The sequence below is a fragment of the Puntigrus tetrazona genome, chromosome 16 (genome assembly GCF_018831695.1).
Source record: "Puntigrus tetrazona isolate hp1 chromosome 16, ASM1883169v1, whole genome shotgun sequence".
NCBI classification, from domain to species: domain Eukaryota; kingdom Metazoa; phylum Chordata; class Actinopteri; order Cypriniformes; family Cyprinidae; genus Puntigrus; species Puntigrus tetrazona.
The window spans coordinates 13,743-33,994 of record NC_056714.1 but is presented as its reverse complement, the minus strand read 5'-3'; the positions used below and the strand labels follow the sequence as shown (position 1 = coordinate 33,994).

At 37.9% G+C, this 20,252-nt stretch overlaps 4 non-coding genes and 18 pseudogenes across 4 annotated transcripts; all 22 read left to right on the top strand.

The window, feature by feature from the left end:
- Positions 1-1,976: 1,976 nt before the first annotated feature.
- On the top strand, positions 1,977-2,095 carry LOC122361318 (annotated as a pseudogene).
- A 273-nt stretch (positions 2,096-2,368) lies between these two features.
- Positions 2,369-2,487, top strand: LOC122361265 (annotated as a pseudogene).
- A 1,076-nt stretch (positions 2,488-3,563) lies between these two features.
- LOC122361348 lies at positions 3,564-3,685 on the top strand (annotated as a pseudogene).
- Positions 3,686-3,958: 273 nt separating this feature from the next.
- On the top strand, positions 3,959-4,078 carry LOC122361342 (annotated as a pseudogene).
- Positions 4,079-6,704: 2,626 nt separating this feature from the next.
- On the top strand, positions 6,705-6,826 carry LOC122361284 (annotated as a pseudogene).
- Positions 6,827-7,101: 275 nt separating this feature from the next.
- LOC122361359 lies at positions 7,102-7,223 on the top strand (annotated as a pseudogene).
- Positions 7,224-7,501: 278 nt separating this feature from the next.
- Positions 7,502-7,621, top strand: LOC122361254 (annotated as a pseudogene).
- Positions 7,622-7,891: 270 nt separating this feature from the next.
- LOC122361278 lies at positions 7,892-8,010 on the top strand (annotated as a pseudogene).
- Positions 8,011-8,284: 274 nt separating this feature from the next.
- LOC122361315 lies at positions 8,285-8,403 on the top strand (annotated as a pseudogene).
- A 679-nt stretch (positions 8,404-9,082) lies between these two features.
- On the top strand, positions 9,083-9,203 carry LOC122361352 (annotated as a pseudogene).
- Positions 9,204-9,858: 655 nt separating this feature from the next.
- LOC122361298 lies at positions 9,859-9,977 on the top strand (annotated as a pseudogene).
- Positions 9,978-10,640: 663 nt separating this feature from the next.
- Positions 10,641-10,758, top strand: LOC122361313 (annotated as a pseudogene).
- A 680-nt stretch (positions 10,759-11,438) lies between these two features.
- Positions 11,439-11,562, top strand: LOC122361354 (annotated as a pseudogene).
- Positions 11,563-11,836: 274 nt separating this feature from the next.
- On the top strand, positions 11,837-11,955 carry LOC122361355 (annotated as a pseudogene).
- Positions 11,956-14,648: 2,693 nt separating this feature from the next.
- Positions 14,649-14,771, top strand: LOC122361351 (annotated as a pseudogene).
- A 1,886-nt stretch (positions 14,772-16,657) lies between these two features.
- On the top strand, positions 16,658-16,776 carry LOC122361338. Its single transcript, XR_006252918.1, has one exon. It is a non-coding gene; the product is annotated as a 5S ribosomal RNA (ribosomal RNA).
- A 274-nt stretch (positions 16,777-17,050) lies between these two features.
- Positions 17,051-17,169, top strand: LOC122361326. Its single transcript, XR_006252917.1, has one exon. It is a non-coding gene; the product is annotated as a 5S ribosomal RNA (ribosomal RNA).
- Positions 17,170-17,443: 274 nt separating this feature from the next.
- Positions 17,444-17,562, top strand: LOC122361314. Its single transcript, XR_006252916.1, has one exon. It is a non-coding gene; the product is annotated as a 5S ribosomal RNA (ribosomal RNA).
- Positions 17,563-17,833: 271 nt separating this feature from the next.
- Positions 17,834-17,950, top strand: LOC122361316 (annotated as a pseudogene).
- Positions 17,951-18,225: 275 nt separating this feature from the next.
- On the top strand, positions 18,226-18,344 carry LOC122361303. The gene has a single exon (XR_006252915.1). It is a non-coding gene; the product is annotated as a 5S ribosomal RNA (ribosomal RNA).
- Positions 18,345-18,614: 270 nt separating this feature from the next.
- LOC122361236 lies at positions 18,615-18,731 on the top strand (annotated as a pseudogene).
- Positions 18,732-19,004: 273 nt separating this feature from the next.
- On the top strand, positions 19,005-19,123 carry LOC122361187 (annotated as a pseudogene).
- Positions 19,124-20,252: the final 1,129 nt, after the last annotated feature.

Genomic DNA, 20,252 nt, shown 5'->3' with positions numbered 1-20,252 from the left:
CAGAAATAGAGAGAAGGTTAAACTTTTGGAAACTGAGAACACTAAACTTAAAAGGGAAGGTTTTAATATTGAATGTTTTAATGGTTTCTAAGCTGTGGTATGTTTTAAATGTATCTGAGATGCCTTTGTGGACAGAAAAGAGGTTGAAGAAATGTTTTCTTGACTTTTTATGGGAGGAAAACCAGCAAGAATAGCATATAATACGATTTTAGGGCGGTGGAAAAGGGGGATTAGGTTTAATGGATGTAGAACAGAGAAAAATGCTTTGAGAGTTAAAATAGTAAAGAAATACCTACAAGAAGAGAGCAAATTTGAGTGGAAAAAAACAATGAAATACTTTTTAAACAAATGTGGGAATTTTAACATGGGGGATGGTATTTTATGGATGAAAACAAAAATTTGGATGACAGAAGGATTACCTGAGTTTTACAGAGAAATGTTTAGTGCCTGGGGAAAATTTTTAAGTAAAATTGTATACAACCCTCAAAGAAGAGAAAACATTTTAAATCAACCCCTGTTCTTAAATAACAACATTTTAAAACAAGACAAAGAACTATTTTTAAGAAATGGATGGAAGTGGGGATAACAAGAGTGAGAGATGTCTTGTATGAATTTAAAGAGGGTTTTTACCAATACAATATATTGTGGATGCAATGGATGAAGCAAAAGAAGAATATAGCAAACAAGAAATAACAAACAAATATGAAATCCTTAAAAAGCAATACCTAAAGAGTGGATTAAAAGAATAGAGAGTACGGAAGAAGAGCAAACAGAGGAACATTTTAATGTGAAACTGGGTGAAAAATTTTATGATTTTAAGGGATGTACTGTAAAAATGTTTTATTGTGTTTTTAGAGATGGTGTTTTTAAAGAGCCAACTGTAAATAAGTACTGGGTGGAAAAATTCAACAATCTAAAAAGAAGAATGTATATGGAGAAACATGAGGGGAAGTGTGTCAAAACAAAGTTGGAATGTTTGGAGTATTTTATAAGACACAAAGTTGTTTTTACTGAAGTTATTTTACAAAAATAGGGATGGAACAACATGCAATGTGCAAAGTGTGCAAAGAAAAAGAAAGAGGATTTTACATCTGTTTTTATATTGTAAGGAACTGGAGGCATTTTAAGGAAATGTAAATGTTTAATCAAAGACTTGACTGAAGAATGGGATGAAAATGGAATGGAATGGAACAGAGTGTTGATGTTTGGATGGGAAAAGAAGTAAAAACAAAGCCTTTATTAATCTGTTTGTGATGTTAATGAAAAGTGCAATATGGGAGAGGAGAATTGTGGCCAAAAAGGAACAAATTGTTTTGGATGTTTGGACTGTCTTTAAAAGGAAAACTGAAATATATATGGACAAATTGTATGTGTATTTTAAAAGTGAAAAAATCCTAGATGCATTTTATGTTGTTTTTACACGAAATGTCTATCGTGTTTTAAAAGATTTTATGTGGGAGCTACCGGAGAGCGAAGAATTTGTTTAAATAATGTATGAAATTATGAGATATGTGATGTGGATATTGTACAAGAGAAAGTATGTTTTTTATTGTATTTGATTGATTGAAAAATATTTTAATAAAAAAAAAAAAAAAAAAAAAAAAAAAAATTCACGCCTGATCTCGTCTGATCTCAGAAGCAAAGCAGAGTTGGGCCTAGTTAGTACTTGGATGGGAGACTCCTAGGAATACCAGGTGCTGTAAGTTTTTGAGTTTTTCACTACTTATCTAATACACTGGCCCTTAGTGTGGCCAAAGTTTGACCAGCTCTTTGCTTTCCCTTACTGCTTATTTAATTCAATTGCCTTTAAAGTAGCTGTTCTTTAAACAGAGTTTGACTGTTTTAACTACTTAACTAATGCTCTTATCTTTAATGTAGCTCATTTTGAAGTATTTTTTGTATTTCATTCATTACTTATCTAGTATAATGGCACTTAGTGTGCCTCACCTTAAAATAGGGGCTTTTTGCAGCAGCTTTGCCACGGCCATACCACCCTGTTCACGCCTGATCTCGTCTGATCTCAGAAGCTATGCAGAGTTGGGCCTAGTTAGTACTTGGATGGGAGACTGCCTAGGAATACCAGGTGCTGTAAGTTTTGAGTTTTTTCACTACTTATCTAATACACTGGCCCTTAGTGTGGCCAAAGTTTGACCAGCTCTTTGCTTTCCCTTACTGCTTATTTAATTCAATTGCCTTTAAAGTAGTTGTTCTTTAAACAGAGTTTGACTGTTTTTAACTACTTAACTAATGCTCTTATCTTTAATGTAGCTCATTTTGAAGTATTTTTTGTATTTCATTCATTACTTATCTAGTATAATGGCACTTAGTGTGCCTCACCTTAAAATAGGGGCTTTTTGCACCAGCTTTTCGCTACGGCCATACCACCCTGTTCATGCCTGATCTCGTCTGATCTCAGAAGCTAAGCAGAGTTGGGCCTAGTTAGTACTTGGATGGGAGACTGCCTAGGAATACCAGGTGCTGTAAGTTTTTGAGTTTTTCACTACTTATCTAATACACTGGCCCTTAGTGTGGCCAAAGTTTGACCAGCTCTTTGCTTTCCCTTACTGCTTATTTAATTCAATTGCCTTTAAAGTAGCTGTTCTTTAAACAGAGTTTGACTGTTTTTAACTACTTAACTAATGCTCTTATCTTTAATGTAGCTCATTTTGAAGTATTTTTTGTATTTCATTCATTACTTATCTAGTATAATGGCACTTAGTGTGCATCACCTTAAAATAGGGGCTTTTTGCAACAGCTTTCGCTTACGGACATACCACCCTGTTCACGCTGATCTCGTCTGATCTCAGAAGCTAAGCAGAGTTGGGCCTAGTTAGTACTTGGATGGGAGACTGCCCTAGGAATACCAGGTGCTGCTTAAAGTTTTGAGTTTTTCACTACTTATCTAATACACTGGCCCTTAGTGTGGCCAAAGTTTGACCAACTCTTTGCTTTCCCCCTTACTGCTTATCTAATTCAATTGCGCTAAGTAGCTATTCTTTAAACAGAGTTTGACTGTTTTTAACTACTTAACTAATGCTCTTATCTTTAATGTAGCTCATTTTGAAGTATTTTTTGTATTTCATTCATTACTTATCTAGTATAATGGCACTTAGTGTGCCTCACCTTAAAATAGGGGGCTTTTGCAGCAGCTTTAGCTTACTGACCATACCACCCTGTTCACGCCTGATCTGCGTCTGATCTCAGAAGCTAAGCAGAGTTGGAGTCCTAATTAGTACTTGGATGGGAGACTGCCTAGGAGATACCAGGTGCTATAAGTTTTGAGTTTTTCACTACTTATCTAATACACGCAGCCCCTTAGTACTTGGCCAAAAGTTTGACCAACTCTTTGCTTTAAGCTTACTGCTTATTTAATTCAATTGCCTTTAAAGTAGCTGTTCTTTAAACAGAGTTTGACTGTTTTTAACTACTTAACTAATGCTCTTATCTTTAATGTAGCTCATTTTGGAAGTATTTTTGTGTATTTCATTCATTGCTTATCTAGTATAATGGCACTTCCAAGTGTGCCTCACCTTAAATATAGGGGGCTTTTTGCGGCAGCTTTAGCTTACTGCCATTCCACCCTGTTCCACGCCTGATCTCGTCTGATCTCAGAAGCTAAGCAGAGTTGGGCCTAGTTAGTACTTGGATGGAGACTGCCTAGGAATACTGCCAGGTGCTGTAAGTTTTGAGTTTTTCACTACTTATCTAATACACTGGCCCTTAAGTGTGGCCAGAAGTTTGACCAACTCTTTGATTTCCTTTGCTTATTTAATTCAATTGCCTTTAAAGTAGCTGTTCTTTAAACAGAGTTTGACTCTTTTTAACTACTTAACTAATGCTCTTATCTTTAATGTAGCTCATTTTGAAGTATTTTTTTGTATTTCATTCATTACTTATCTAGTATAATGGCACTTAGTGTGCCTCACCTTAAAATAGGGGCTTTTGCAGCAGCTTTTAGCTTCACGACCATCCCACCCTGTTCACGCCTGATCTCGTCTGATCTCAGAAGCTAAGCTGAGATGGGCCTGAATTAGTACTTGGATGGGAGACTGCCTAGGAATACCAGGTGCTGTAAGTTTTGAGATTTTTCACTGCTTATCTAATACACTGGCCCTTAGTGTGGCAAAAGTTTGACCAGCTCTTTGCTTTCCCTTACTGCTTATTTAATTCAATTGCCTTTAAAGTAGCTGTTCTTTAAACAGAAGTTTGACTATTTTTAACTACTTAACTAATGCTCTTATCTTTAATGTAGCTCATTTTGAAGTATTTTTTTGTATTTCATTCATTACTTATCTAGTATAGCGGCACTTAGTGTGCCTCACCTTAAAATAAGGGCTTTTGCAGCAGCTTTGCTTACGGCCATACCCACCTGTTCACGCCTGATCTTGTCTGATCTCAGAAGCTAAGCAAGAGTTGGGCCTGAATTAGTACTTGGATGGGAGACTGCCTAGGAATACCAGGTGCTGAAGGTTTTGAGTTTTTCACTACTTATCTAATACACTGGCCCTTAGTGTGGCCAAAGTTTGACCAGCTCTTTGCTTTCCCTTACTGCTTATTTAATTCAATTGCGCTTTAAAGTAGCTGTTCTTTAAAAAGAGTTTGACTGTTTTTAACTACTTAACTAATGCTCTTATCTTTAATGTAGCTCATTTTGAAGTATTTTTTTGTATTTCATTCATTACTTATCTAGTATAATGGCACTTAGTGTGCCTCACATTAAAATAGAGGGCTTTTTGCAGCAGCTTTTGCTTACTGGACGTACCACCCTGTTGCCATACCTGATCTCGTCTGATCTCAGAAGCTAAGCAGAAGTTAGGCCTAGTTAGTACTTGGATGGGAACTGCCTAGGAATACCAGGTGCTGTAAGTTTTTTGAGTTTTTTTCACTACTTATCTAATACACTGGCCCTTAGTGTGGCCAAAAGTTTGACCAGCTCTTTGCTTTCCTTTACTGCTTATTTAATTCAATTGCCTTTAAAGTAGCTGTTCTTTAAACAGAGTTTGACTATTTTTAACTACTTAACTAATGCTCTTATCTTTAATGTAGCTCATTTTGAAGTATTTTTGTATTTCATTCATTACTTATCTAGTATAATGGCACTTAGTGTGCCCTCACCTTAAAATAGGGGCTTTTTGCAGCAGCTTTTGCTTACCATACCATACCACCCTGTTCCGTCTGATCTCAGAAGCTAAGCAGAGTTGGGCCTAGTTAGTACTTGGATGGGAGACTGCCTAGGAATACCAGGTGCTGTAAGTTTTTGAGTTTTTCACTGCTTATCTAATACACACTGGCCTTAGTGTGGCCAAAGTTTGACCAGCTCTTTGCTTTCCCTTACTGCTTATTTAATTCAATTGCCTTTAAAGTAGCTGTTCTTTAAACAGAGTTTGACTGTTTTTAACTACTTAACTAATGCTCTTATCTTTAATGTAGCTCATTTTGGAGTAGTTTTTGTATTTCATTCATTACTTATCTAGTATAATGGCATAGTGTGCCTCACCTTAAAATAGGGGCTTTTTGCAGCAGCTTTCCGCTTGACACGGCCATACCACCCTGTTCCGCCTGATCTCGTCTGATCTCTCAGAAGCTAAGCAGAGTTGAGCCTAGTTAGTACTTGGATGAGGAGACTGCCTAGGAATACCAGGTGCTGTAAGTTTTTTGAGTTTTTCACTACTTATCTAATACACTGGCCCTTGTGTGGCCAAAGTTTGACCAGCTGTTTGCTTTCCCTTACTGCTTATTTAATTCAATTGCCTTTAAAGTAGCTGTTCTTTAAACAGAAGTTTGACTGTTTTTAACTAACTTAACTAATGCTCTTATCTTTAATGTAGCTCATTTTGAAGTATTTTTTGTATTTCATTCATTACTTATCCAGTATAATGGCACTTAGTGTACCTCACCTTAAAATAGGGAGCTTTTTGCAGCAGCTTTAGCTTACAGGCCATACCACCCTGTTCACGCCCGTCTGATCTCAGAAGCTAAGCAGAGTTGGAGCTGAATTAGTACTTGGATGGGAGACTGCCTAGGAATATACCAGGTGCTGTAAGTTTTTGAGTTTTTCACTACTTATCTAATACACTGGCCCTTAGTGTGGCCAAAAAGTTTGACCAACTCTTTGCTTTCCCTTACTGCTTATTTAATTCAATTGCCTTTAAAGTGGCTGTTCTTTAAACAGAGTTTGACTGTTTTTAACTACTTAACTAATGCTCTTATCTTTAATGTAGCTCATTTTGGAAGTATTTTTTTTGTATTTCATTCATTACTTATCTAGTATAATGGCACTTAGTGTGCTTCACCTTAAAATAGGGGCTTTTTGCAGCAGCTTTTAGCTTGCGGCCATACCACCTGTTCACGTCTGATCTCAGAAGCTAAGCAGAGTTGGGCCTAGTTAGTACTTGGATGGGAGACTGCCTAGGAATACCAGGTGCTGTAAGTTTTCGAGTTTTTCACTACTTATCTAATACACTGGCCCTTAGTGTGGCCAAAGTTTGACCAGCTCTTTGCTTTCCCTTACTGCTTATTTAATTCAATTGCCTTTAAGTAGCTGTTCTTTAAACAGAGTTTGACTGTTTTTAACTACTTAACTAATGCTCTTATCTTTAATGTAGCTCATTTTGAAGTATTTTTGTATTTCATTCATTGCTTATCTAGTATAATGGCACTGAGTGTGCCTCACCTTAAAATAGGGGCTTTTGCAGCAGCTTTAAGCTTACGGCCATACCACCCTGTTCACGCCTGATCTAATCCCTGATCTCAGAAGCTAAGCAGAGTTGGGCCTAGTTAGTACTTGGATGAGGAGACTGCCTAGGAATACCAGGTGCTGTAAGTTTTGAGTTTTTCACTACTTATCTAATACACTGGCCCTTAGTGTGGCCTTAAAATTTTGACCATACTCTTTGCTTTCCCTCCTGCTTATTTAATTCAATTGCCTTTAAAGTAGCTGTTCTTTAAACAGAGTTTGACTGTTTTTAACTTCTTAACTAATGCTCTTATCTTTAATGTAGCTCATTTTGAAATATTTTTGTATTTCATTCATTACTTATCTAGTATAATGGCACTTAGTGTGCCTCACCCTTAAAATAGGGGCTTTTGCAGCAGCTTTCGCTTCACGGCCATCCCACCCCTGTTCACGCCTGATCTCGTCTGATCTCAGAAGCTAAGCAGAGTTGGGCCTAGATTAGTACTTGGATGGGGAGACTGCCTAGGAATACCAGGTGCTGTAAGTTTTTGAGTTTTTCACTACTTATCTAATACACTGGCCCTTAGGTGTGGCCAAGTTTGACCAACTCTTTGCTTTCCCTTACTGCTTATTTAATTCAATTGCCTTTAAAGTAGCTGTTCTTTAAACAGAGAGTTTGACTGTTTTTAACTACTTAACTAAATGCTCTTATCTTTAGTGTAGCTCAATTTGAAGTATTTTTTTGTATTTCATTCATTACTTATCTAGTATAATGGCACTGAGTGTACCTCACCTTAAAATAGGGGCTTTTTGCAGCAGGCTTTAGCTTACAGCCCATACCACCCTGTTCACGCCTGATCTCGTCTGATCTCAGAAGCTAAGCAGAGTTGGGCCTAGTTAGTACTTGGATGGTAGACTGCCTAGGAATACCAGGTGCTGTAAGTTTTGAGTTTTTCACTACTTATCTAATACACTGGCCCTTAGTGTGGCCAAAGTTTGACCAGCTCTTTGCTTTCCCTTACTGCTTATTTAATTCAGTTTGCCTTTAAAGTATCTGTACTTTAAACAGAGTTTGACTATTTTTAACTACTTAACTAATGCTCTTATCTTTAATGTTAGCTCATTTTGAAGTATTTTTGTATTTCATTCATTATCTAATAAAATGACACTTAGTGAGCCTCACCTTAAAATAGGGGGCTTTTTGCAGCAGCTTTTGCTTACTGCCATACCACCCTGTTCACGCCTGATCTTGTCTGAGCTCAGAAGCTAAGCAGAGTTGGGCCTGGTTATTACTTGGATTGGAGACTGCCTAGGAATACCAGGTGCTGTAAGTTTTGAGTTTTTCACTGCTTATCTAATACACTGGCCCTTAGTGTGGCCAAAGTTTGACCAGCTCTTTGCTTTCCCTTACTGCTTAATTAATTCAGTTGCCTTTAAAGTAGCTGTACTTTAAACAGAGTTTGACTGTTTTTAACTACTTAACTAATGCTCTTATCTTTAATGTAGCTCATTTTAAAGTATTTTTTTGTATTTCATTCATTACTTATCTAGTATAGTGGCACTTAGTGTGCCTCACCTTAAAATAGGGGGCTTTTTGCAGCAGCTTTGGCTTACTGCCATACCACCCTGTTCATGCCTGATCTCGTCTGATCTCAGAAGCTAAGCAGAGTTGGCCCTGGTTATTACTTGGATGGGAGACTGCCTAGGCATACCAGGTGCTGTAAGTTTTTGAGTTTTTTCACTACTTATCTAATACACTGGCCCTTGAGTGTGGCCAAAGTTTGACCAAGCTCTTTGCTTTCCCATTACTGCTTATTTAATTCAGTTGCCTTTAAAGTAGCTGTACTTTAAAAACAGAGTTTGACTGTTTTTAACTACTTAACTAATGCTCTTATCTTTAATGTAGCTCATTTTTGGAAGTATTTTTGTATTTCATTCATTACTTATCTAGTATAATGGCACTTAGTGTGCCTCACCTTAAAATAGGGGGCTTTTGCAGCAGTTATAAACTTACGACCATAGCACCCTGTTCACGCCTGATTTTGTCTGATCTCAGAAGCTAAGCTGGAGTTAGGCCTGAAGTTAGTACTTGGATGGTAGACTGCCTAGGAATACCAGGTGCTGTAGGTTTTGAGTTTTTTCATTACTTATCTAATACACTGGCTCTTAGTGTGGCCAAAGAAGTTTGACCAGCTCTTTGCTTTCTCTTACTGCTTATTTGAATTCAATTGCCTTTAAAGTAGCTGTACTTTAAACAGAGTTTGACTGATTTTAACTCACTTAACTAATGCTCTTATCTTTAATGTTGCTCATTTTGAAGTATTTTTGTATTTCATTCATTACTTATCTAGTATAATGGCATAGTGTGCCTCACCTTAAAATAGGGGCTTTTTGCAGCCAGCTTTAAACTACGACCATACCACCCTGTTCCACGCCTGATCTCGTCTGATCTCCAGAAGCTAAGCAGAGTTGGGCCTGGTTAGTACTTGGATGAGAGACTGCCTAGGGATACCAGGTGCTGTAGGTTTTGAGTTTTTCACTTCTTATCTAATACACTGGCCCTTAGTGTGGCCAAAGTTTGACCAGCTCTTTGCTTTCCCTTACTGCTTATTTAATTCAATTGCCTTTAAAGTAGCTGTACTTTAAACAGAGTTTGACTGTTTTTAACTACTAAACTAATGCTCTTATCTTTAATGTAGCTCATTTTGAAGTATTTTTTTGTATTTCATTTACTTATCTAGTGTAATGGCATAGTGCGCCTCACCTTAAAATAGGGGCTTTTTGCTGGCAGCTTTACGCTTACGGCCGTGCACGCCTGTTCACGCCTGATCTTGTCTGATCTCAGAAGCTAAGCAGAGTTGGGCCTAGTTAGTTCTTGGATGGGTGAATACCAGGTGCTGTAGGTTTTTGAGTTTTTTCACTACTTATCTAATACACTGGCCCTTAGTGTGGCTAAGGATTTGACCAGCTCTTTGCTTTCCCTTACTGCTTATTTAGATTCAATTGCCTTTAAAGTAGCTGTACTTTCACAGCAGAGTTTGACTGTTTTTAACTACTTAACTAATGCTCTTATCTTTAATGTAGCTCATTTTAAAGTATTTTTGTATTTCATTCATTACTTATCTAGTATAATGGCACTTAGTGTGCCTCACCTTAAAATAGAGGGCTTTTGCAGCAGCTTTGCTTATGGCCATATCACCCTGTTGCAGCGTGATCTCATCTGATCTCAGAAGCTAAGCAGAGTTGGGCCTAGTTAGTACTTGGATGGGAGACTGCTTAGGAATACCAGGTGCTGTAAGTTTTGAGTTTTTTTCACTACTTATCTAATACACTGTTGCCCTTAGTGTGGCCAAAGTTTGACCAACTCTTTGCTTTCCCTTACTGTATTTAATTCAATTGCCTTTAAAGTAGCTGTACTTTAAACAGAGTTTGACTGTTTTTAACTACTTAACTGAAATGCTCTTATCTTTAATGTAGCTCATTTTGAAGTATTTTTGTATTTCATTCATTACTTATCTAGTATAATGGCATAGTGTGCCTCACCTTAAAATAGGAGGCTTTTTGCAGCAGCTTTCTCTTAGGAGCCATACCACCCTGTTCACGCCTGATCTGATCTCAGAAGCTAAGCAGAGTTGGGCTTAGTTAGTACTTGGATGGGAACTTCCTAGGAATACCAGGTGCTGTAAGTTTTGAGTTTTCACTACTTATCTAATACACTGGCCTTAGTGTGGCCAAAGTTTGTCCAGCTCTTTGCTTTCCCTTACTGCTTATTTAATTCAATTGCCTTTAAAGTAGCTGTTCTTTAAACAGAAGTTTGACTGTTTTTAACTACTTAACTAATGCTCTTATCTTTAATGTAGCTCATTATGAAGTATTTTTTATGTTTCATTCATTACTTATCTAGTATAATGGCACTTAGTGTGCCTCACACTGCTTAAAATAGGGGGCTTTTGCAGCAGCTTTTGCTTACGGCCATACCACCCTGTTCACGCCTGATCTCGTCTGATCTCAAGCTAAGCAGAGTTGGGCCTAGATTAGTACTTGGATGGGAGACTGCCTAGGAATACCAGGTGCTGTAAGTTTTTGAGTTTTTCACTGCTTATCTAATACACTGGCCCTTAGTGTGGCCAAAAGTTTGACCAGCTCTTTGCTTTCCCTTACTGCTTATTTAATTCAATTGCCTTTAGAAGTAGCTGTTCTTTAAACAGAGGATTTGACTGTTTTTAACTACTTAACTAAATAACTCTTATCTTTAATGTAGCTCATTTTTGAAGTATTTTTTTGTATTTCATTCATTACTTATCTAGCATAATGGCACTTAGTGTACCTCACCTTAAAATAGGGGCTTTTTTGCAGCAGCTTTAGCTTCACCGCCCATCCCACCCTGTTCCGCCCTGATCTCGTCTGATCTCAGAAGCTAAGCAGAGTTGGGCCTAGTTAGTACTTGGATGGGAGACTGCCTAGGAATACCAGGTGCTGTAAGTTTTTGAGTTTTTTCACTACTTATCTAATACACTGGCCCTTAGTGTGGCCAAAGTTTGACCAACTCTTTGCTTTCACTTACTGCTTATTTAATTCAATTGCCTTTAAAGTATGCTGTTCTTTAAACAGAGTTTGACTGTTTTTAACTTCTTAACTAATGCTCTTATCTTTAATGTAGCTCATTTTGAAGTATTTTTTTGTATTTCATTTCATTACTTATCTAGTATAATGGCACTTAGTGTGCCTCACCTTAAAATAGGGGGCTTTTGCAGCAGCTTTAGCTTGCAGCCATCCCACCCTGTTCACGCCTGATCTCATCTGATCTCAGAAGCTAAACCAGAGTTGGGCCTAGTTAGTGTACTTGGATGGGAGACTGCCTACGAATACTGCAGGTGCTGTAAGTTTTGAGATTTTTCACTACTTATCTAATACACTGGCCCTTAGTGTGGCCAAAAAGTTTGACCAACTCTTTGCTTTCCCTTACTGTAATTAATTCAATTGCCTTTAAAGTAGCTGTTCTTTAAACAGAGGTTGACAGTACTTTTTATTTTACTTAACTAATGCTCTTATCTTTAATGTAGCTCATTTTGGAAGTATTTTTGTATTTCATTCATTACTTATCTAGTATAATGGCATAGTGTGCCTCACCTTAAAAGAGGGCTTTTTGCAGCAGCTTTGGCTTAAGGCCATACCACCCTCTTCACTCCTGATCTTGTTTGATCTCAGAAGCTAAGCAGAGTTGGACCTAGTTAGTACTTGGATGGGAGACTGCCTAGCAATACCAGGTGCTGTAGGTTTTGAGTTTTTCACTACTTATCTAATACACTGGCCCTTAGTGGCTTAAGTTTGACCAGCTCTTTGCTTTCCCTTACTGCTTATTTAATTCAATTGCCTTTAAAGTAGCTGTACTTTAAACAGGGATTTGACTGTTTTTAACTACTTAACTAATGCTCTTATCTTTAATGTAGCTCATTTTGAAGTATTTTTGTATTTCATTCATTACTTATCTAGTATAATGGCACTTAGTGTACCTCACCTTAAAATAGGGGCTTTTGCCAGCAGCTTTAGCTCACGGCCATACCACCCTGTTCACAGCCTGATCGTCTGATCTCAGGAAGCTAAGCAGGGTTGAGCCTAGTTAGTACTTGGATGGGGAGACTGCCTAGGAATACCAGGTGCTGTAAGTTTTGAGTTTTTCACTACTTATCTAATACACTGGCCCTTAGTGTGGCCAAAGTTTGACCAGCTCTTTGCTTTCCCTTACTGCTTATTTAATTCAATTGCCTTTAAAGTAGCTGTTCTTTAAACAGAGTTTGACTGTTTTTAACTACTTAACTAATGCTCTTATCTTTAATGTAGCTCATTTTTGGAGAGTATTTTTGTATTTCATTCATTACTTATCTAGTATAATGGCACTTAGTGTGCCTCACCTTAAAATAGGGGGCTTTTGCAGCAGCTTTCGCTTCTGGCCATACCACCCTGTTCACGCCTGATCTTGTCTGATCTCAGAAGCTCAGCAGAAGTTGGGCCTAGTTAGTACTTGGATGAGGAGACTGCCTAGGAATACCAGAGTGCTGTAAGTTTTGAGTTTTTTTCACTGCTTATCTAATACACTGGCCCTTACGTGTGGCCCAAGGTTTGACCAAAGCTCTTTGCTTTTCCCTTACTGCTTATTTAATTCAATTTGCCTTTAAAAGTAGCTGTTCTTTAATGGGGATTTTGACTGTTTTAACTACTTAACTAATGCTCTTATCTTTAATGCTTAGCTCATTTTTGAAGTATTTTTTGTATTTCATTCATTACTTATCTAGTATAATGGAACTTAGTGTACCTCACCTTAAAATGAGAGCTTTTTGCAGCAACTTTTGCTTACGAAGCCATCCCACCACATTCCGCGACTGATCTGCGTCTGATCTCAGAAGCTAAGCAGAGATAGGCTGATTTGCAGTACTTGGATAGGAACTGCCTAGGAATACCAGGTGCTGTAAGTTTTTGAGTTTTTCACTACTTATCTAATACACTGGCCCTTAGAGCTTGCCAAAGTTTGACCAACTCTTTGCTTTCCCTTACTGCTTATTTAATTCAATTGCCTTTAAAGTAGCTGTTCTTTAAACTGAGGATTTGACTATTTTTTTTTTTAACTGTAACTAATGCTCTTATCTTTTGTATAGCTCATTTTATGAAGTATTTTTGTATTTCATTCATTGCATCCCCAGTATAATGGCACCAGGTGTGCCTCACCTTAAAATAAGGGCTTTTTGCAGCAGCTTTAAACTACGGCCATCCCACCCGTTCACGCCCTGATCTCGTCTCTGATCTCAGAAGCTAAGCCAGAGTTAGATGTGATTAGTACTTGGATGGGAGACTGCCTAGGAATACCAGGTGCTGTAAGTTTTGAGTTTTTCACTACTTATCCTAATACACTGGCCCATAGTGCTGGCCAAAAGTTTGACCAGCTCTTTGCTTTTCCCTTACTGTATTTAATTCAATTGCCTTTAAAGTAGCTGTTCTTTAAACAGAGTTTGACTATTTTAACTGCTTTACTAAACACCTCTTTATCTTTAATGTAGCTCATTTTGAAGTATTTTTTTGTATTTCATTCATTACTTATCTCTAGTATAATGGCACTTAGTGTGCCTCACATTAAAATGAGAGCTTTTTGCAGCAACTTTCAACTTCACGGACATACCACCCTGTTTCACATCTGATCTCCAGAAGCTAAGCCTTGAGGTTAGGCCTAGTTAGTACTTGGATGAGAGACTGCCCCTAGGAATACCAGGTGCTGTAAGTTTTTGAGTTTTTCACTGCTTATCTAATACACACACCCAGCGCTTAAAGTGGCCAAAGTTTGTCCAGCTCTTTGCTTTTCCCATACTGCTTATTTAATTTAATTTGCCTTTAAAGTGGCTGTTCTTTAAAGCAGGGATTTGACTATTTTTAACTTTCTTAACTAATGCTCTTATGCTTTTAATGTAGCTCATTTTGGAAGTATTTTTTGTATTTCATTCATTGCTTATCTAAATTATAATGGCACTTGGAGTGTACCTCACCTTAAAATAGGGAGGCTTTTTGCAGCAGCTTTGGCTCTGACCATCCACACCCTGTTCCACGCCTGATCTCTAAATCTGATCTCAGAAGCTAAGCAGAGTTGAGCCTAGTTAGTACTTGGATGGGGAGACTGCCTAGGAATACCAGGTGCTGTAAGTTTTTGGATGAAACTTTTTACTGCTTATCTATTTACACTGGCCCATGGTGTGCCAAGAAGTTTGAAACCAGCTCTTTGCTTTCCCATACTGCTTATTTAATTCAATTACCTTTAAAGCTGGCTGTTCTTTAAACAGAGTTTGACTGTTTTAACTACTTAACTAATGCTCTTATCTTTAATGTAGCTCATTTTTAGAGTATTTTTTTGTATTTCATTCATTTACTTATCTGTTATAATGGCATGGTGTACCTCACCTTAAAATAGAGACTTTTGCAGCAGCTTTTAACCTACGGCCATACCACCCTGTTCACGCCTGATCACTCGTCTGATCTCAGAAGCTATGCAGAGTTAGGCCTAGTTAAAGTACTTGGATGGGAGACTGCCTAGGAATACCAGGTGCTGTAAGTTTTGAGTTTTTCACTACTTATCTAATACACACAACCTTAGTGTGGCCAAAAGTTTGATTAGCTCTTTGCTTTTTCCCTTACTGCTTATTTAATTCAATTGCCTTTAAAGTAGTTGTTCTTTAAACAGAGTTTGACTGTTTTTAACTACTTAACTAATGCTCTTATCTTTAATGTAGCTCATTTTGAAGTATTTTTTTATATTTCATTCATTGCTTATCTAGTATAATGGCACTTGATGTGCCTCACCTTGTAAAATAGGGAGGCTTTTTGCACCAGCTTTGGCTTACGGCCATACCACCCTGTTCATGCCTGATCTCGTCTGATCTCAGAAGCTAAGCAGAGTTGGAGCCTAGTTAGTACTTGGATGGAGAGACTGCCCTAGGAATCTGCCAGGTGCTGTAAGTTTTGAGTTTTCACTGCTTATCTAATACACTGGCCCATAGAGTGGCCAAAGTTCCAAACCAACTCTTTTGCTTTCCATACTGCTTATTTAATTCAAGTGCCTTTAAAGTAGCTGTTCTTTAAACAGAGTTTGACTATTTTTAACTTCTTAACTAATGCTCTTATCTTTAATGTAGCCTCATTTTTGAAGTATTTTTGTATTTCATTCATTACTTACTCTAAATATAAATGGCACTTGGTGTTATCACCTTAAAATAGGAGCTTTTTGCAGCAGCTTTCGCTTCACGGACATGCCACCCTGTTTCACGCCTGATCTGCGTCACAGTCTCAGAAACTAAGCAGAGTTAGGCCCTAACAGTTAGTGCTGCTTGGATGGGGGAACTGCCTGGGAATACCAGGTGCTGTAAGTTTTCAGGTTTTCACTACTTATCTAATACACTGGCCCTTAGTGTGGCCAAAGTTTGACCAACTCTTTGGCTTTCACTTACTGCTTATCTAATTCAGTTACCTTTAAAGTAGCTGTTCTTTAAACAGAGTTTGACTATTATTTTTAACTACTTAACTAATACTCTTATCTTTAATGTAGCTCATTTTGGAAGTATTTTTTGTATTTCATTCATTTACTTATCTGGTATAATGGCACTTGAGTGTACCTCACACCCACCTTAAATAAGGGGAGCTTTTTGCAGCTTTCGCTTACGGCCATACCACCCTGTTCCACCTGATGATCATCGTCTGATCTCAGAAGCTAAGCAGAGTTGGGTCTAATTAGTACTTGGATGGGAGACTGCCTAGGAATACCAAGGTGCTATAAGTTTTGAGTTTTCACTACTTATCTAATACACTGTTGTAGTGTGCCAAGTTTGTGTCAACTCTTTGCTTTCGCTTACTGCTTATTTAATTCAATTGCCTTTAAAAAGTGGCTGTTCTTTAAACAGAGTTTGACTGTTTTTAACTACTTAACTAATGCTCTTATCTTTAATGTAGCTCATTTTGAAGTATTTTTTTGTATTTCATTCATTACTTATCTAGTATAATGGCACTTGAGTATGCCTCACCTTAAAATAGGGAGCTTTTTGCAGCAGCTTTAAAACTACGGCCATACCACCTGTTCACGCCTGATCTCGTCAGATCTCAGAAGCTAGCAGCAGAGTTAGGCTAATTTAGTACTTGGATGGGAGACTGCCTAGGAATACCAGGTGCTGTAAGTTTTTGAGTTTTTCACTACTTATCTAATACACTGGCCCTTAGTGTGGCCAAAGTTTGACCAGCTCTTTGCTTTCCCTTACTGCTTATTTAATTCAATTGCCTTTAAAGTAGCTGTTCTTTAAACAGAGTTTGACTGTTTTTAACTACTTAACTAATGCTCTTATCTTTAATGTAGCTCATTTTGAAGTATTTTTTTGTATTTCATTCATTACTTATCTAGTATAATGGCACTTAGTGTGCCTCACCTTAAAATAGGGGCTTTTTGCAGCAGCTTTTGCTTACGGCCATACCACCCTGTTCACGCCTGATCTCGTCTGATCTCAGAAGCTAAGCAGAGTTGGGCCTAGTTAGTACTTGGATGGGAGACTGCCTAGGAATACCAGGTGCTGTAAGTTTTGAGTTTTTCACTACTTATCTAATACACTGGCCCTTAGTGTGGCCAAAGTTTGACCAGCTCTTTGCTTTCCCTTACTGCTTATTTAATTCAATTGCCTTTAAAGTAGCTGTTCTTTAAACAGAGTTTGACTGTTTTTAACTACTTAACTAATGCTCTTATCTTTAATGTAGCTCATTTTGAAGTATTTTTTTGTATTTCATTCATTACTTATCTAGTATAATGGCACTTAGTGTGCCTCACCTTAAAATAGGGGCTTTTTGCAGCAGCTTTTTGCTTACGGCCATACCACCCTGTTCACGCCTGATCTCGTCTGATCTCAGAAGCTAAGCAGAGTTGGGCCTAGTTAGTACTTGGATGGGAGACTGCCTAGGAATACCAGGTGCTGTAAGTTTTTGAGTTTTTCACTACTTATCTAATACACTGGCCCTTAGTGTGGCCAAAGTTTGACCAGCTCTTTGCTTTCCCTTACTGCTTATTTAATTCAATTGCCTTTAAAGTAGCTGTTCTTTAAACAGAGTTTGACTGTTTTTAACTACTTAACTAATGCTCTTATCTTTAATGTAGCTCATTTTGAAGTATATTTTTGTATTTCATTCATTACTTATCTAGTATAATGGCACTTAGTGTGCCTCACCTTAAAATAGGGGCTTTTTGCAGCAGCTTTTGCTTACGGCCATACCACCCTGTTCACGCCTGATCTCGTCTGATCTCAGAAGCTAAGCAGAGTTGGGCCTAGTTAGTACTTGGATGGGAGACTGCCTAGGAATACCAGGTGCTGTAAGTTTTGAGTTTTTCACTACTTATCTAATACACTGGCCCTTAGTGTGGCCAAAGTTTGACCAGCTCTTTGCTTTCCCTTACTGCTTATTTAATTCAATTGCCTTTAAAGTAGCTGTTCTTTAAACAGAGTTTGACTGTTTTTAACTACTTAACTAATGCTCTTATCTTTAATGTAGCTCATTTTGAAGTATTTTTGTATTTCATTCATTACTTATCTAGTATAATGGCACTTAGTGTGCCTCACCTTAAAATAGGGGCTTTTGCAGCAGCTTTAGCTTCACGGCCATACCCCTGTTCACGCCTGATCTCGTCTGATCTCAGAAGCTAAGCAGAGTTGGGCCTAGTTAGTACTTGGATGGGAGACTGCCTAGGAATACCAGGTGCTGTAAGTTTTGAGTTTTTCACTACTTATCTAATACACTGGCCCTTAGTGTGGCCAAAGTTTGACCAGCTCTTTGCTTTCCCTTACTGCTTATTTAATTCAATTGCCTTTAAAGTAGCTGTTCTTTAAACAGAGTTTGACTGTTTTTAACTACTTAACTAATGCTCTTATCTTTAATGTAGCTCATTTTGAAGTATTTTTTTGTATTTCATTCATTACTTATCTAGTATAATGGCACTTAGTGTGCCTCACCTTAAAATAGGGGGCTTTTTGCAGCAGCTTTAAGCTTACGGCCATACCACCCTGTTCACGCCTGATCTCGTCTGATCTCAGAAGCTAAGCAGAGTTGGGCCTAGTTAGTACTTGGATGGGAGACTGCCTAGGAATACCAGGTGCTGTAAGTTTTGAGTTTTTTCACTACTTATCTAATACACTGGCCCTTAGTGTGGCCAAAGTTTGACCAGCTCTTTGCTTTCCCTTACTGCTTATTTAATTCAATTGCCTTTAAAGTAGCTGTTCTTTAAACAGAGTTTGACTGTTTTTAACTACTTAACTAATGCTCTTATCTTTAATGTAGCTCATTTTGAAGTATTTTTGTATTTCATTCATTACTTATCTAGTATAATGGCACTAGTGTGCCTCACCTTAAAATAGGGGCTTTTGCAGCAGCTTTAGCTTACGGCCATACCACCCTGTTCGCCTGATCTCGTCTGATCTCAGAAGCTAAGCAGAGTTGGGCCTAGTTAGTACTTGGATGGGAGACTGCCTAGGAATACCAGGTGCTGTAAGTTTTTGAGTTTTTCACTACTTATCTAATACACTGGCCCTTAGTGTGGCCAAAGTTTGACCAGCTCTTTGCTTTCCCTTACTGCTTATTTAATTCAATTGCCTTTAAAGTAGCTGTTCTTTAAACAGAGTTTGACTGTTTTAACTACTTAACTAATGCTCTTATCTTTAATGTAGCTCATTTTGAAGTATTTTTTTGTATTTCATTCATTACTTATCTAGTATAATGGCACTTAGTGTGCCTCACCTTAAAATAGGGGCTTTTTGCAGCAGCTTTTGCTTACGGCCATACCACCCTGTTCACGCCTGATCTCGTCTGATCTCAGAAGCTAAGCAGAGTTGGGCCTAGTTAGTACTTGGATGGAAGACTGCCTAGGAATACCAGGTGCTGTAAGTTTTGAGTTTTTCACTACTTATCTAATACACTGGCCCTTAGTGTGGCCAAAGTTTGACCAGCTCTTTGCTTTCCCTTACTGCTTATTTAATTCAATTGCCTTTAAAGTAGCTGTTCTTTAAACAGAGTTTGACTGTTTTTAACTACTTAACTAATGCTCTTATCTTTAATGTAGCTCATTTTGAAGTATTTTTTGTATTTCATTCATTACTTATCTAGTATAATGGCACTTAGTGTGCCTCACACCTTAAAATAGGAGCTTTTTGTAGCTTTAACCTACGGCCATACCACCCTGTTCCGCTGATCTAGTCGATCTCAGAAGCTAAGCAGAGTTGGGCCTAGTTAGTACTTGGATGGGAAGACTGCCTAGGAATACCAGGTGCTGTAGTTTTGAGTTTTTCACTACTTATCTAATACACTGGCCCTTGAGTGTGGCCAGTTGAATAACTCTTTGCTTTCCCTTACTGCTTATTTAATTCAATTGCCTTTAAAGTAGCTGTTCTTTAAACAAGAGTTTGACTGTGTTTTTAACTAGCAACTAATATATATCTTTAATGTAGCTCATTTTGAAGTATTTTTTGTATTTCATTATTCTTGCTCTAGTATAATGGCACTTGGTGTGCCTCACCTTAAAATAGGGGCTTTTTGCAGCAACTGCTTACGACGCCCACCCTGTTTACGCCTGATCTCGTCTGATCTCGACTAAGCAGAGTTGGGCCTAGTTAGTACTTGGATAGGAGACTGCCTAGGAATACAGGTGTAAGTTTTGAGTTTTCACTACTTATCTAATACACTGGCCCTTAGTGGCCAAAGTTTGACCAGCTCTTTGCTTTCCACTGCTGCATTAGCAATTCATGAGTGCCTTTAAAGTAGCTGTTCTTTAAGCAGAAGTTTAGCTGTTTAACTACTTAACTAATGCTCTTATCTTTGTGTAGCTCAATTTGAAGTATTTTTGTATTTCATTCATTACTTATCTAGTATAATGGCATGAGTGTGCCTCTACCTTAAAATAGGAGGCTTTTTGCAGCAGCTTTTAGCTTAAGCCATACCACCCTGTTCACGCCTGATCTCAAATCCTGATCTCAGAAGCTAAGCAGAGTTGGGCCTGAATTAGTACTTGGATGGTAGACTG